The sequence below is a fragment of the Carassius carassius genome, chromosome 43 (genome assembly GCF_963082965.1).
Source record: "Carassius carassius chromosome 43, fCarCar2.1, whole genome shotgun sequence".
In the NCBI taxonomy this organism is placed as follows: domain Eukaryota; kingdom Metazoa; phylum Chordata; class Actinopteri; order Cypriniformes; family Cyprinidae; genus Carassius; species Carassius carassius.
The window spans coordinates 21145355-21159751 of NC_081797.1; the positions used below are offsets into that span (position 1 = coordinate 21145355).

At 38.9% G+C, this 14397-nt stretch overlaps 1 protein-coding gene and 2 pseudogenes across 1 annotated transcript in view; 1 reads left to right on the forward strand and 2 right to left on the reverse strand.

Annotated features, from left to right (window-relative positions):
- Positions 1-14397, reverse strand: part of LOC132125468 (uncharacterized) — a 1183551-nt gene that overhangs the window by 761526 nt on the left and 407628 nt on the right. The gene's annotated exons all lie outside the window — the stretch shown is intronic.
- LOC132125471 (immunoglobulin kappa variable 3-15-like) overlaps positions 1-14397 on the forward strand; it is a 444765-nt pseudogene that overhangs the window by 227204 nt on the left and 203164 nt on the right.
- The window catches only part of LOC132125470 (immunoglobulin kappa light chain-like), an 83124-nt pseudogene continuing 76088 nt past the window's right edge, over positions 7362-14397 (reverse strand).

A 14397-nucleotide genomic window follows, 5' to 3' on the forward strand; every position in this document is an offset into this window, starting at 1 on the left:
CATAGAAAAGTAACGTTACTGTATATAAAATCGACTTAGATGCTAGTAATTATATTGGTATGTTGAATCACATTAAATGTTTCATGATTAAAACATTCATTTATATATTCAGAGATAAAATAAACATAGTTTGAGCATCCAAGTCAGCTAATATGAAGCTAGCTAAGTTAACTGCTCCCTACATTACCTGTTTGTTACACAGGACAATGATAAAACTTCAGACACAAATAGTTGAACAGAACTAAAATAATGATTTATCTTACTTTAATAACTCACCTGAAAATATGTGTTTGTGTGCTCAAACACGAGTTGAACCAGGCACAAAAGCGAAGCTTCACTCCTCGTCTCTCTCAGTCCTCAACTTTTTACAAATGCTGGAAAGAAACGCGCGCTACGGAAACTCTCGCAATAGCGCATTTGCCTGTAAGTGATTCAACTGTCACGATAGTTTCGCAGTCCAAACGTAATCGTTTTGCCATGATCGATCGAGGTCATTCTGATCAAAATCTAAGAAACTATTATTATTATTTATAATAGATCACAATTACGATCGGGGTGGCCAGTGGGGTGGCCGTTATTATTTCCATGGTGGCCATGGCCACCCCTGGCCACCCCCTGGCTCTGGCCCTGCGTAGTACTACAATGAAGCGCTTGACTCAAAACCAAATGCATCTTATTCACGGATTTATCATAATAGGCTGCATATTAACTTACTGGGAGAAAACCGCAAGTTCTATGTGAAATCAGACATTTGAGCTCCCCCATATAGTCAGAATGGCATAATCATAACAGCCAGCGAATATTCAACTGTAAGATTGGTAGTTGAATCAGGCTCCTCGAATCGAAGCATCCAATCGTCGACTATTTGGGGTCACCCCTAGTGCATAGTTGAGATTTTAAGTCATATTCTTAACACAAGCATACTTTAAGCATACTTTAACTTAAAGTTTAAAAACTTTAAGTTTTTACTAATTTACTCATTTTAATTATACTCTTAAAGTCAATTTTATTTGTACTTTGTGTAAGAACATAGTAAAATGATTCAGGTTTTGTAGGGTTCACTGTATTATATATGTACTTTATAACAATGTGAAGGCCCGCTGCAGTATGTTTAAAATATTTCCATATGAGCATGTGCTTCAATCAGCTTTTCAAAAGTAAGATATTTTGCAAAACATTTTTTTATTTTAATATATTTTATGTAGCACATTAATACACTACATCAAAAAATACATTATAGGTATATGTGCCATATGTTATTGTATGTTCTTAGTGTCTAAGTGCCTTCTAGCCTTTTGCGCCCGTCTTCGATCCTCGGATCGAGACAGCCCAGGACCCCTATTTTGTTTGGGCTCGGACCTGGACCTTCGTAGAATGAAGGATTTAAAGGCAGCTAAGCGTGCCCTTGCCTCCCTGAACTTCTCGACCACTGTCTCAACGGAGGTACCGAAAAGTTCTGAAGGCGAGACCGGAGCATTGAAAAGGAAGCCTCTTTCTTTCCTCCTGATATCTGCCAGGTTCACCCACAGATGTCTCTCCATTACCACCATGGCCATGATGGAGGCGGCCTGCTTGGTAGCACAGAGAGAGAGGTCTGTGGTGTGGCATAGCTCTACCTTCTACCTGAAAGGCCCTCGGCTTTATCCAAGTCCTCATAGCCGTTTTTTCATAGCCGTTTATCGCCTCAATGTTGGCATAACTCGTATGCTGAAACAGATGGATGTGAGAAGTAAACTGCCTATTCCATTCTTTTTCAACTTCTGCATGTAAATCAGGCAAGAATGGAAGGCTCACCTGGGCCAAAGAGCTATGATCAGACAAATAACGCTCATCGAGGCATCCTCGCAGCGTTACTTTGCTGGCACGCTTCCATGGCAAATCCAACTTTGCTGTGGTGCGATCCATAACCTCTAACAGCTCCACATACGCAGGGCAGGAGGATTGAGAAGGCTCAGTCTCAGCTTCTTCGCCACCCTCAGACATCTCCTGAACCAAAACAGAGCCAAACTTCAGAATCAGAAAGGGTTAATGACAACACATCTTCCTCCTGAAATTCACTCTCGTCTGCCGTCGAAGATAACGAAAGGGAAAGTCCCTCTCTAAACTCCTCAGCGAGATCCACCTGTGATCCCTATGAGCTCACTCTCCTCCGTGCCTCAGCAGCGGCGGTCCTGAACCGTGGGAAGCAGATGGCTGTCCCTCTTTCCTCGAAAAGAGAGACAGACCAGAGCGGTGCTTTTTCATAGAAAAATGCTCTCAATGCCCGCAGATCGCCCTCTCAAGGACATCAGGCGCGTGCTCTTCACCCAAACAAGAGACGCAAAGACTGTGGCTGTGTCCAAATTCAGGGTCTACATCCTTCGGAGTACTCATTTGAAGGATGTTGCGTCACAGCGCCGCGACGAAGGCTGTCCAAATTCGTAGGATCCTTCAAATGCGGCCCACAAATACGTCCTCCTTTTCCCCGAATTGGAAGGATGGGTGTGGTGGATCCTTTCCCATCCTACCTATCCCATAATTCTTTTCGGCAGAACGTAATGGCAGACGAAGCGAGCGGTAGCGGAGTGGGAGAGGAGTATAATTTTCGATGTAAGTTTTTTTAAAAACTGGCTTTTCAAAAAAATACATTTTTTCAGTGGTTGTCTAGTTAGGCATTTTGTTTTAGCGTTAAGCATTTTTTTTTTTACATTTGTACGTTTATATGTAAAATAAAAAAAATCCTCTCATGAATATCCTGCCCACTGCTGCTACTTGGCCCTGGTTTGTCCAAATGGATGAGGTTTTAGGACAAAGGCCTTCAATTTCCCCCCCTGTCCTTATTGCCTCCATCCCTATGGACACTCCAGGGCCAAGTGCAGCAGTGAGTGACCAAGAGGAGAGAGAGAGAGAAGAGAGGGAAGGAGATAGGCAGCCAGCAGCGAAGAAGAGGAGAAGGGACAGTGACCAGGAGCTGTTAGACCTCATCAGTGAGGACATGAGGCAGCAGAGAGAGGCTGAAGAGAGGAGGGCACAGGAGAGCAGGGAGAGGATGGACAGGCTCTTCTCCATTCTGGAGCGTTGGGTCCCCAAATATTTTTTTTTTTTCTTGGGGTGGGAGGGATTAAATTTTTTCCATTGTTAGCTACAGTTATTTGAAATAAATTGTTTGAAAGAAATACTTCTCATTCATTGTATTTCTTTTTTATTTTCAATACTTTTCAAAGTAAAAGGAACATTTGTAAAGAAAATTAAGTGTATAATTATTTAATAACATTCAGAAAACAAAATTGAGGTAACAAAATTCAAGAACATACAGAAAACTATTTACAGAACTATTGACAGGACAACAGATTTTAACAAATCACTGCAGGATTAATCTGATTGACCAGGTATTGGACCATTTTTATGTTTAATTACTACGGGAGTCCCTGGCAGTGTTGCTGGAGCCGCTGAAAGGATGGGAGACATGGATGGAGTGCAGCAGGGATCCGTGGCTGGTCCTCTGGTTGGCGAGTGAAACATCACAGGGTGGTCTGCAGAGAGCTTCAGGATGTCTCCTCCCATTGTCCACTACATCGTCCACCAGCAGGGTTTGCAGAGCGACTCAATCAACGGCTGTCACATCTGTAACATGCATTAATAAATATGTAAACAGGATAAATTGAATCCAATCCTTTCATGACAAAGTACTTTTTAAATAAGATATTAAAGTTATTGTTTACTTGCTTGTTAAAGGTAGTCATGACCTGGTGGTACAACCTCCAGGGCAGACACCTCAGCACAGAGTTGGTCCCGCCACTGAGCACCGCTGACAGCCTCCATGTCAGCCTCCCCCTCATCTTCCTCCACATCGTCCTCAGGCTCATCCTCAGGTGCCAACACGTCTCCAGCACTGAGGCAGATGTTGTGGAGGATGGTGCATGCTGTCACAACCTGCAATAGCATATATAAATTTAGTATATTGTGATATTGAAAAAAAAAAACACTGGCTGGTAACTTACATGAGGAGCAAAGGTGTAGTGCACCTCCAGCGCTTGCAGGAAGATGGACCGGAACCTTGTCTTCATCATTCCAAAAGCACGCTCTATAATGGAGCGTGCCCTGGAATGATGGCTGTTAAAGCGCTGGGCTCCCACACCTTGCACCTGCCTCTTGTAAGGATTGATGAGGGGGAGAGGCCGTTGGAGGCATGGATATCCTCCATCGGCCAAGATGAAAAGCCCTGGAGGAGGGTAGGATGACTGAGCGTACAGTGGGCTGTGGCGGAGCACCCTGGAGTCGTGCACCGATCCAGGCCAGCCCACGTACGTATCGATGAAGCGGCCTGTAGCCGCTAGTGGATTCTGTAGCACTGACCATCAGGGCCGCTCGGAGGCTCTATGCGGATGTGACAGCCGTCGATGGCACCTGCAGCTTTGATAAAAAAACCCTCGGGACACTTCTTCCAGGTGCTCCGGGGTCTTCGGGAGGAAGATGACCTTGTGGCGAATGGCCACCACCTCCTCAGTCACTCGGTGGACAATGTAGTGGACGGTGGACCGGGGCATCCCAAACACTTTTGAGACCACCCTATAGGATGCTCCACAGGCCAACCAGAAGAGAAACACCAAGGTCTCTATTGTAGCACCCCACCCATGTCTTCTCTCCTGGTTCAGGAGGTTCTGCAACACTGCCAGAGACTCCCTGCTCAGCCGAAAGTCTGGTCGGGGATCTTCCTGGCTGAAGAAACGGTCCAAAACTGGGACACTCAGGTTAATCCTGCAGTAACGGGGTCTGGTCTGGTTAAGGAAAAGTAGAGAACAAATACATAATATAATTAGTACATTAGAATAAGTGTTTAACAGATAAAAGCATTATTCTACTTTAAGACAAATTTAAATATCAAAACTCAAATTATTTTTTAATACGATGCACATTATACACATGAATACATGAATAATTATATACATATTATTGATGTGTGTATATATATATATATATATATATATATATATATAATCTATATCTATTATTATTATTATTTAGATAGATAGATAGATAGATAGATAGATAGATAGATAGATAGATAGAGTTTCTCTGACAAAACAAGCTAAAGTGTATGCTTCGGCTCAATGAATTTATAGGGGAAATTAGCAGAATACTTAAAAACATAAATAAAAATAGGCTATAATGGCTTACCTGGATATGACTGTCTTGTAGTCTGATATAAAAAAACTCTTCGACTACTAGCAAAGAAAGTATTTAATTTATTTAATTGCTTTATTTCTTCCAAAATAATTAAAATGAGGAGAATAAATCTTTGTTTGTCCATTTTCCCGCTTCTTGCTTAGCGCTGTCACGGTTGCTAGGCGACAGAATATGAGCAACGGGTAAGGGAGGGAACTGAAAGAAGGGTAGGCTGTCCAAATTCACAAACACCGACTTCCGGGTTTTGCGGTCGTCGGAGGACCCCTCCTCCTTCAACCGGGTAGGAAGGATCCTAAGGAGGATGCAGACCCTGAATTTGGACACAGCCTGTGTATCATCAGCAACACCCGGACTCTGTTTTAATCATTCTCAGGGACTTTAATAAAGCCAATCTTTCCCGTGAACTGCCAAAATACAGACAGCATGTTACATGTCCCACCAGAGACAGTAATATATTGGATCACTGTTACACAACAATAAAGGATGCATATCACTCTGTTCCACGAGCAGCTTTGGGACGTTCTGAACACACTACACTTTATATTTATATACACATACACTTAATTTATCTAACACACATAATTAGTATACACTTAAATTTTGCACATAATATACATGTACATATATAACTGCATTTTTGTAATATACCTGCCTACAATTGTCAATTTGTATATTGTCATTCCTTGTCTACTTATTTGTATTTTTAGTATTTTTATATTCTTTTATTATGTGTTTTATGTTCTGTCGCTGTCATTCTGTTGTACTGCGGAGCTTCTGTCACGAAAACAAATTCCTCGTATGTGTAAACATACCTGGCAATAAAAGCTCATTCTGATTCTGATTCTGATCAGGTGTCAAATAACGCCGGCACGGATGTACACACTGTCTAAACGCCTTGCTAGTGGATGCCATGACAAACAATAAAAAAGCTGAATAACATGAAGAGAATAACATGTTCCCCTGCCGCTGATTTATAGTCACTCCGGTAGTGGCGTCAGAGGCTGTCACCAGCCAACTCGTTGGTGTTTTTTTTCAAAGTATGCTTCAGACTAGGGTCACGACGAGGTTTTCCCACATAGCGCCCCATAGAGGACGCAGTTCTAAGTTCCCTTGAAAGGGAACTTTTTGTATGTTCAGCCATTTGCACGCTTAAGTTTTTATTTTATTTTTATTTTTTTATTGCATTTTGATGCTTATATTTATATTCAATAATGTAATATTCATAGTATGGCATAACTGAAATGTTCTACAAATAGATAAAAGAGTTCTGCCAAAGCATTTCACTGATCTTTAATTTATGATGCATTTTTGGTCAGGATATTATATATGCTGCTGTACCTTTTGATGTACCCTAGTTTGTGTTTATGTTTAATAATTTATATGAAATGATTTTTGCATCTTTATATACTTTTAATTTTAATACCAGGAAAAATGCAACTTAATTATAAACTAATATTGCAATGCTAAAGCATTTCTAATCAGCTGAAATGCTATTGAAATTTTATGGAATCACATTAGAATAATATTTTACATTAATTAAAATGCACTAAATGTACTTGAAGTGGTTCCAATTTTACAAAAATGTATGTATTAAAATATATCGCAAATAGCTAAAAACTGATCTTAAACATGTCTTGAAATATTCTTATTGTTTTAAAAATAATATTTTTGATATGCATTTAGTGTGATATAATTTAAATATAAGTATGCCATATAAAACTATTTAAATACATGTATTTTTTACTTGGGCTGCTTGACTACAGCAGAAGTGAAACTGGTGTGTTTCAGTCCAGATCATGTAACCAATCAAACAGTGACTCTGGGAGTGTGAGCTGAAAATCTCATTTGCATTGTCAGGGTGGAGTGATTGTGATCCTCTCAGAATAGAGCAGCTCTGTCTCCAGAGACCATGTTCAAACCCCAAGAGCTTTATTTGACTAGATTTACTGCTACTGATCGAGCTTCTGAAAAACACCTGCACAAACACTACATGCATCTTCATCTGTTAGTTGAATGATGTTGTTAGACACAATTGGAGTTTGTTGAGAAGCTTTATTGAATGTTGCAGCAAACACAGAAGATTGAAAGATCAGCCAGTGCTTTGACACTAGAGCTCTCTTTCAGTATTGAGTTGGAAATGACTACAGCTGCAGCACTAGACTCATGTGAATCCTGCCTAACACATGACACTCAGATACGCTCATCTTCAGGAGAGAGCAGCGCTCACTGGAGAAACATCAGCACTGCGAGCGACTAACAGCGACTCTTGTGGAACGAGGCCTCATGAGGAGCTCCATCATGTGTTACTCTGCAGACGTACTGCTCTCCCGCTTCCCAGCTTTCTTTGCTGAGGGTCAGGACACTACTGCGGCTGTAGCGGCCGTCCTGCTCACTCTCTGCGCTGGTCACAACCCCCTCGGTGACCTCTGAGCCGTCCAGTGTCCAGCTCACCAGCGCCCCCTGTGGAGAGTAAGAGCTGAGCAGGCAGAGCAGTGCGGCTGAGTCTCCAGAGATCTGCAGAGAAGAGGGCGGCAGCAGAGACACTGAGGGCTTCACTGTGGGACCAGCTGCAGGAGACAAACACAACACATTCACAAACACAAAGAAAACACACTGCAGTTCCAGCACTCTTCTGCCCTGCAGCATTCACAGCATTTCAACAAGACTTTCAGCAGCAGACATGAGGAGAGCAGTCAAAATCATAACAATCTCAACATTCGCATTATTCAACATCTATACAGATGATAAATATTCACAATATACAAACTAAATACAATTACTACATACAGTTAAATGAAACCTCATAAAATGAAACGATGCACATGAATGCTGACACTGTATAAAGACACTGAATGCTTTAATTCCAGTATAGTCTCAAATCTCAACCTAAAGTTCTCTTAGAACTTCTAAAGTTCTTAGAAGTTCTTATTTTTTACACTTTTCAAAATTTAAAAGTTCATGCTGCTATTTTATGAGTATATCTCACACCAAATGCAAATTATTTTATAAGAATAAAAAAGAAAACAATTGAATCAACTTTTCTAAACAGTCACATATTTAGTATTTTGTAAGTTTTTGAAGCACAGCATGAGCAAAAGGGATTCAAAATCATTGACTGAACTACAAAAAGTAACTTTATTGACATTCTGATGTCATTTTTTATAATATTTATAATAAAATATTAACTTTATATGAATATTAACAATGTAAACATTAATGAAAATAATTCTGTAAATAAAATTAACTGATAAAACTCAAAGTGAGACACATTATGGAAATGTGTTTGGACAATATTTGTTTTCTGAGTATATAAGTCAGTTCTTTTAAAGCTGTAAATGTGACAAAACAATTAAGTTAACATTAAAATCTATACATTTTAATAATTTTGTACAAGACCGTTAAAAGAGACAGACTTACCGAGCACCAGTTTAGTTCCTCCACCGAAAGTGTTCCACAGTGATACAATCTAATGAAACACTCAACAAAAACCTCTATTCCACTCGAGTGAACACACACTCCAGAAGAGAGAGAAACAACACTACACTTGGTCATTTAGTTAAAAAAATTACTTTCAAAAAGAACAAAGTATTTTCAAAATGTTTGTTATTAACTGGAAAAAAACTATTTAGTTAATTTCATAATCAGTTGAAGAGTTTATTCATCTCATATATGATTAAGGCTATTCGATTCCACAATTTTTGGAATCGATTCCGAATAGGTTGTATAATGTATCCTCCCTAAAATATGAAGCTAAAATAAAAAGAGGATACGAAAATTTTAATTTTTTCAGCTTTGCCCATGAAATTTGTCATCATCTCAGCCCGGACATATGCTAATCGCATGAACTAGATAAGTGAAGTGAAGGGTCTAAAATAAATGTGCACAGTTCAACTGAATGATGAAGTTTATTTTGCATTCTTTGCACGATATTAACAAACTGTACACTGAAACAAAATAACCAGAACATTAATAACGAATAGAGCTCATGGTTTATCTGTCAATCAGATGTGCTCTTGGCCACTGATCTATGCTTGTGACGTGGTCTTTTATAATTATCATTTGCTGATAGATATGTTTTAAAAAATAGTAGTTTAGATGGTAATAAGATTAAGACCCTCAATGACGCCATCATGCAGCGCTCAAAATTGCATTTTACAGTTCCACCATAAAATAATCTCTAAATTGTTTTATATATATATATATATACAATTTAAAGAAATCTTTTATCTCACAATTTAATTACGGAGCACCGCACATGCAATAAAAAATAAATAAATTGTGCGCACAATTTACTAATTCATTCCCTCAATGTACTAAAACGTGCACACAATTACTATTGCGTTCCCTCAATTTACTATTGCATTCGCTCGATTTGCTAAATCGTGCATACAAACTAGCAAATCGAGTGAACGCAATAGTAAATCGAAGGAGCGCTATAGTAATCGTGTGCACGTTTTAGTACATTGAAGGGAAACGAATTAGTAAATCATGCACATGATTTAGCCTAATATTTTTTCCTGCATGTCATGTGCGGGGCTCCGTATGCAATTATGGATTTGGTGAATTGTGCTTCTGAAACGGAATGATACATCCTAAAATTCAATTGATCAGTACCGACTCGTTTTCTTTCTGTTTATTTTCATGAATTTAAATGTGTGCAGCCTTTGTCAGATGAAGCCTTCCATTAGAGACTCCAATAGATAAGCTTTATTGAACTGAAAAAGACTCTGAATGAGAAGTCGATTCGACTCTCGATTCCCAATGCCTCAGAATTGATTCTTTTTGGAATCTATTCCCAGCCCTATATATGATAGACATGATTCACTTTGACTTTAAATCCTACATGTCTCTATCAGTCTCTAGCTGTGTGCTGAATTTGAACTTTCTAAAGAAATATACAATAATTGATGACCTGTGACCTCTGAGGTCACCTTTGACCTCTTTTATCATGGATGATGTTGAGTTTTTTTATAAAGATGCTTCTGTTCTTCATATGCAACTCAATCATAATATTTCACAAAGAAAAACAAACTGAATCTTCATACAAAATAAGACACAATTGTTCATATATACTGTAAATATATACTGTACAGGCTGGTTGTGAATCCTAGGCTATAATTAGAGCACAAGAACAACAAAACTTCACATGATCAAGCTGTAATCTATCACCATCTTTAACAGAACGTTTTCTGTCCATTTTATAATTTCAGGCCCACACGAGGATTCATGATAGACGTACAGTCAGTCCTGATACTTTATGAACAGTATAATGTTTCTCGTTCTTATTACAGCGATGGCAGCTCTTCTAATGTAATATGTAATTATACATTTTATAACTCTAGTATATTAGTCTTGTATCAGCTCAAGCTGTTTTGAATCCTGCCCACGTCTTTGCATCGTCAGCACATGCTTCAGTGCTCTGAGAGTGTTTATAAAGCTGTGAGTTTAACACTTCATGACTGAGAGCAGAACAGAACACAATCTTCATCATCACACAAGACACAACAACAACAATGAACAACATCATCATCCTCATCTGGACTCTCACCTTGTTTGCTGAAGGTTTGTGTGATGAAATATGAATTATTAAAATTTGTAATGTACATTGTCAGATTTGTCTAAATGTTATTCTTGTTCTTTCTTTCAGAGTGTAGAGGACAGATCACTGTAACTCCATCATCAATAACAGCAGCTCAAGGACAACACATCAGTATAAATTGTAAAACCAGCAGTAGAGTCGATGAGGGTGATGATTTAGCCTGGTACTTACAGAAACCTGGAGAAACTCCTAAACTCCTGATACATGATGCAACATACCGTTACACTGGAACTCCATCTAGATTCAGTGGCAGTGGATCTGATAGGGATTTCACACTGACCATCAGTGGAGTCCAGACTGAAGATACAGGAGATTATTACTGTCAGAGTGAACACCATATCAGTGGTAGCTATTTGTTCACACAGTGATAAAGAGTCGTACAAAAACCTCCGTCAGACAGAGTCACAGTGACTGCACTGATACAGCTGAGAGACACTGCAGCTGCTGATGAGAGGATCACAAACAACAAATAAATTATAGCTTAAATTAGAGAGATTTAATACAATATTTATTTACATGCTTATTGAATAGGCATACACAGTACATCATATCATCATTAATTTGTTCATTCAGTGACCATTGTCAAGTGTAGCCAGTGTTTCTGTGTCTTGTTTCTAAATCAACAAATAGAAGAACTATCTGTCAGGATCTTTGAGGGAGGACCCAAATGCAGAATGGCAAATACAGGGTTTATTAATAACACAGACAGCGCACAAGAGGGTGGGTGATTAGTGAAACAGTCCAACAAAGACAGGACAGATGACCGCTGGAGTCAGCCTCAGATAACAGTCTGTAGAAGAACAGCAGAGAAAGTGGCAGGGTCAGACAGATGGTGGTGAGCGCCAGACAGGACACAATGAGACAGAGATCTGTCACTTGACAGGAAATGTCTTTCTCTTTATTTATTCCTTCTCTTTCTAGCCTGTACTTATTTGAACAATGCCTAAAACTTGGTATTACAAGCACTTTCTGAAGAATCGTTTTATGTATCCCTCACATGTAAGTTGCTGTGGATAAAAGAGTCTTCAAAATGACTAAATGTAAATATAAAATCGCACACTGAGGCTTGATATGTGACTCACCAGTCAGTTTGCCTTTTAAAAACCATTCATAAAATGAAAATTATTCATTATTAAAATTATTATTATTGTTATTATCATTATTGCAATGTTTTAAAAGCTTATTTTATGAGGTTCAGAGTTGATCTGTTTATCTGAATGTTGATTGTCACCATAAGCATGAGACCCGTCAGACTGGTCGTGGTGGAGGTGTTGCAACAATATATAGTGATATTCTCAATGTTACCCAGAAAACAGGATACAGGTTGAACTCATTTGGAATACTTCTGCTTAATGTTACACTGTCAGATATGCAAAATAAATATATTATATCTCTTGCTCTGGCTACTGTGTATTGACCACCAGGGCCCTATACAGAAATCCTAAAATAATTTGCAGATTTCCTCTCAGACCTTTTGGTTATAGTTGACCATTTCCTTGTATCGTGCATGCTGCGTATCACTGATATAAACTATATGGCTCAGCGTTACCATCCTCTGCAGAACTATTGTTCCAGCCACCAAAGACAGATTCACAAATAACCTGCATGATTTATCTCAACTGCTATGTGTACCCATAAACACACATGAACTAGACGAAATGACTGACAACATGGGCACTACGCTGTCGACCCCATCAAATTGAAAAAGGTTAGAGAAAAAAATACTGTGCCATGGTATAACATTAATACTCACTCTCTCAACAAAGAAACTTGTATTCTTGAGCGCAAACAGAGAAAAACTAACTTGGAAGTTTTTAGAATTGCGTGGAAAAACAGTATGTCCAGCTATAGACAGGCCCTAAAAACTTCCAGGGCCGAGCATATTCACAAACTCATTGAAGGTTTTTTATTTTGTAGCACAGTGGCTAGATTAACAAATAACCAGATGCCACACGATTCAAATATGTCATCAACATTTAATAATAATGACTTTATGAATTTCTTCACTGATAAAATAGATAACATCAGAAATTCAATAACAGATGTACATTCTACAGTTTCTAATACTTCAGTTTCATCCACCGCACCCAAAGAAGTGCTTTACAACTATAGGACAGGAAGAGCTAAATAAACGTCTCACTGCATCTAAACCAACAACATGTTTATTAGATCCTGTACCCAATAAATTACTAAAAGAGTTGCTACCTTTAGCCGAAGAACTGCTTCTCAGTATTATTAACTCGTCTTTATCTTTAGGTCACATCCCAAAACCATTCAAGTTGGTAGTTATTAAGTCTCTTATTAAGAAACCAAAACTAGATCCTAGTGAACTGGCAAATTATAGGCCCATTTCAAATCTTTTTATGTCTAAAATTTTAGAAAAAGTTGTGTCTGCTCAATTGTGCTCCTTCTTGCAAGAAATTATCTGTATGAAGAAATGTATGAAGGTTTCAGGCCCCACCATAGCACAGAAACTGTACTTGTTAAAATTACAAATGACTTGCTTCTTGCGTCAGATCAAGGCTGCGTCTCATGCTAGTTTTACTTGATCTTAGTGCTGCGTTCGACACCATAAATCATGACATACTCATAGACCGATTACAAAACTATTCCGGTATTCAAGGACAGGCTTTACGATAGATTAGATCCTACCTGTCCGATCGCTATCATTTTGTTTATTTAAATGGTGAATCATCTCATTTATCACCAGTAAAATATGGAGCGCCACAAGGATCTGGCCTAGGTCCACTTCTATTTTCAATATATATGTTGCCCCTTGGTAATATTATTAGAAAATGCAGGATTAGTTTCCACTGTTATGCTGATGATATTCAACTACATTTCAATCAGGACCACTTCCGTCAAGTATATTTATGACAATTATAATTGCATACATTTAGTGTTTAGCGGTATGGTTATGTTCTGGGCAACACTCCACACGCCTGTCCATGCAGCCATGCTTGGACAGAGCGGGGAGAGCAGCAAGACAAACCCCCAAAACAACCATATGCCAAAACTCCCCAACACAACTGATACAATTTGAATGGCCAGCAATGAGAATGTTGCTTGATACTATATTTATGGGGGAAGCATCACCCAAACTCGGAAAGAAAGCATACAACAAGCATGTTGCTTTAGCTGCTTATGCAAATATTTGAATGAACTGTATGGGGGAAGCATACACCCCTAGCAGCAGCAGCAGCCTAATATGATGGCAGTTTGTATATCATTCAATTTAAGTGTCTAACATGCTGTAAAATCACATTAAGGGAGAAGCATACACCCCCAGCAGCAGCAGCATAATAAGACTGCAGTTTGTATATTAGCGTCACCCAAGTTAAGCAGTAGAGGATGTGCAACAAGCATGTTCTTAAAATGCTTAAAGCATCTGTGATTGTAAAGGGGGAAGCATACACCCCTAGCAGCAGCAGTCTAATACGATGGCAGTTGTATATTATCCAATTTTATGTATCTACCATGCTGTAAAAATCACAAAGGGGGAAGCGTTACCCCAAGTTAAGCAATTGAGGATGTGCAACAAGCATGTTTCTTAAAATGCTGAAATCTCATGCCAATCCCGAGTACCCACAGAGCAGTACCGAATCCCCATCTCCAAAAGTCCCCAGCCTAGT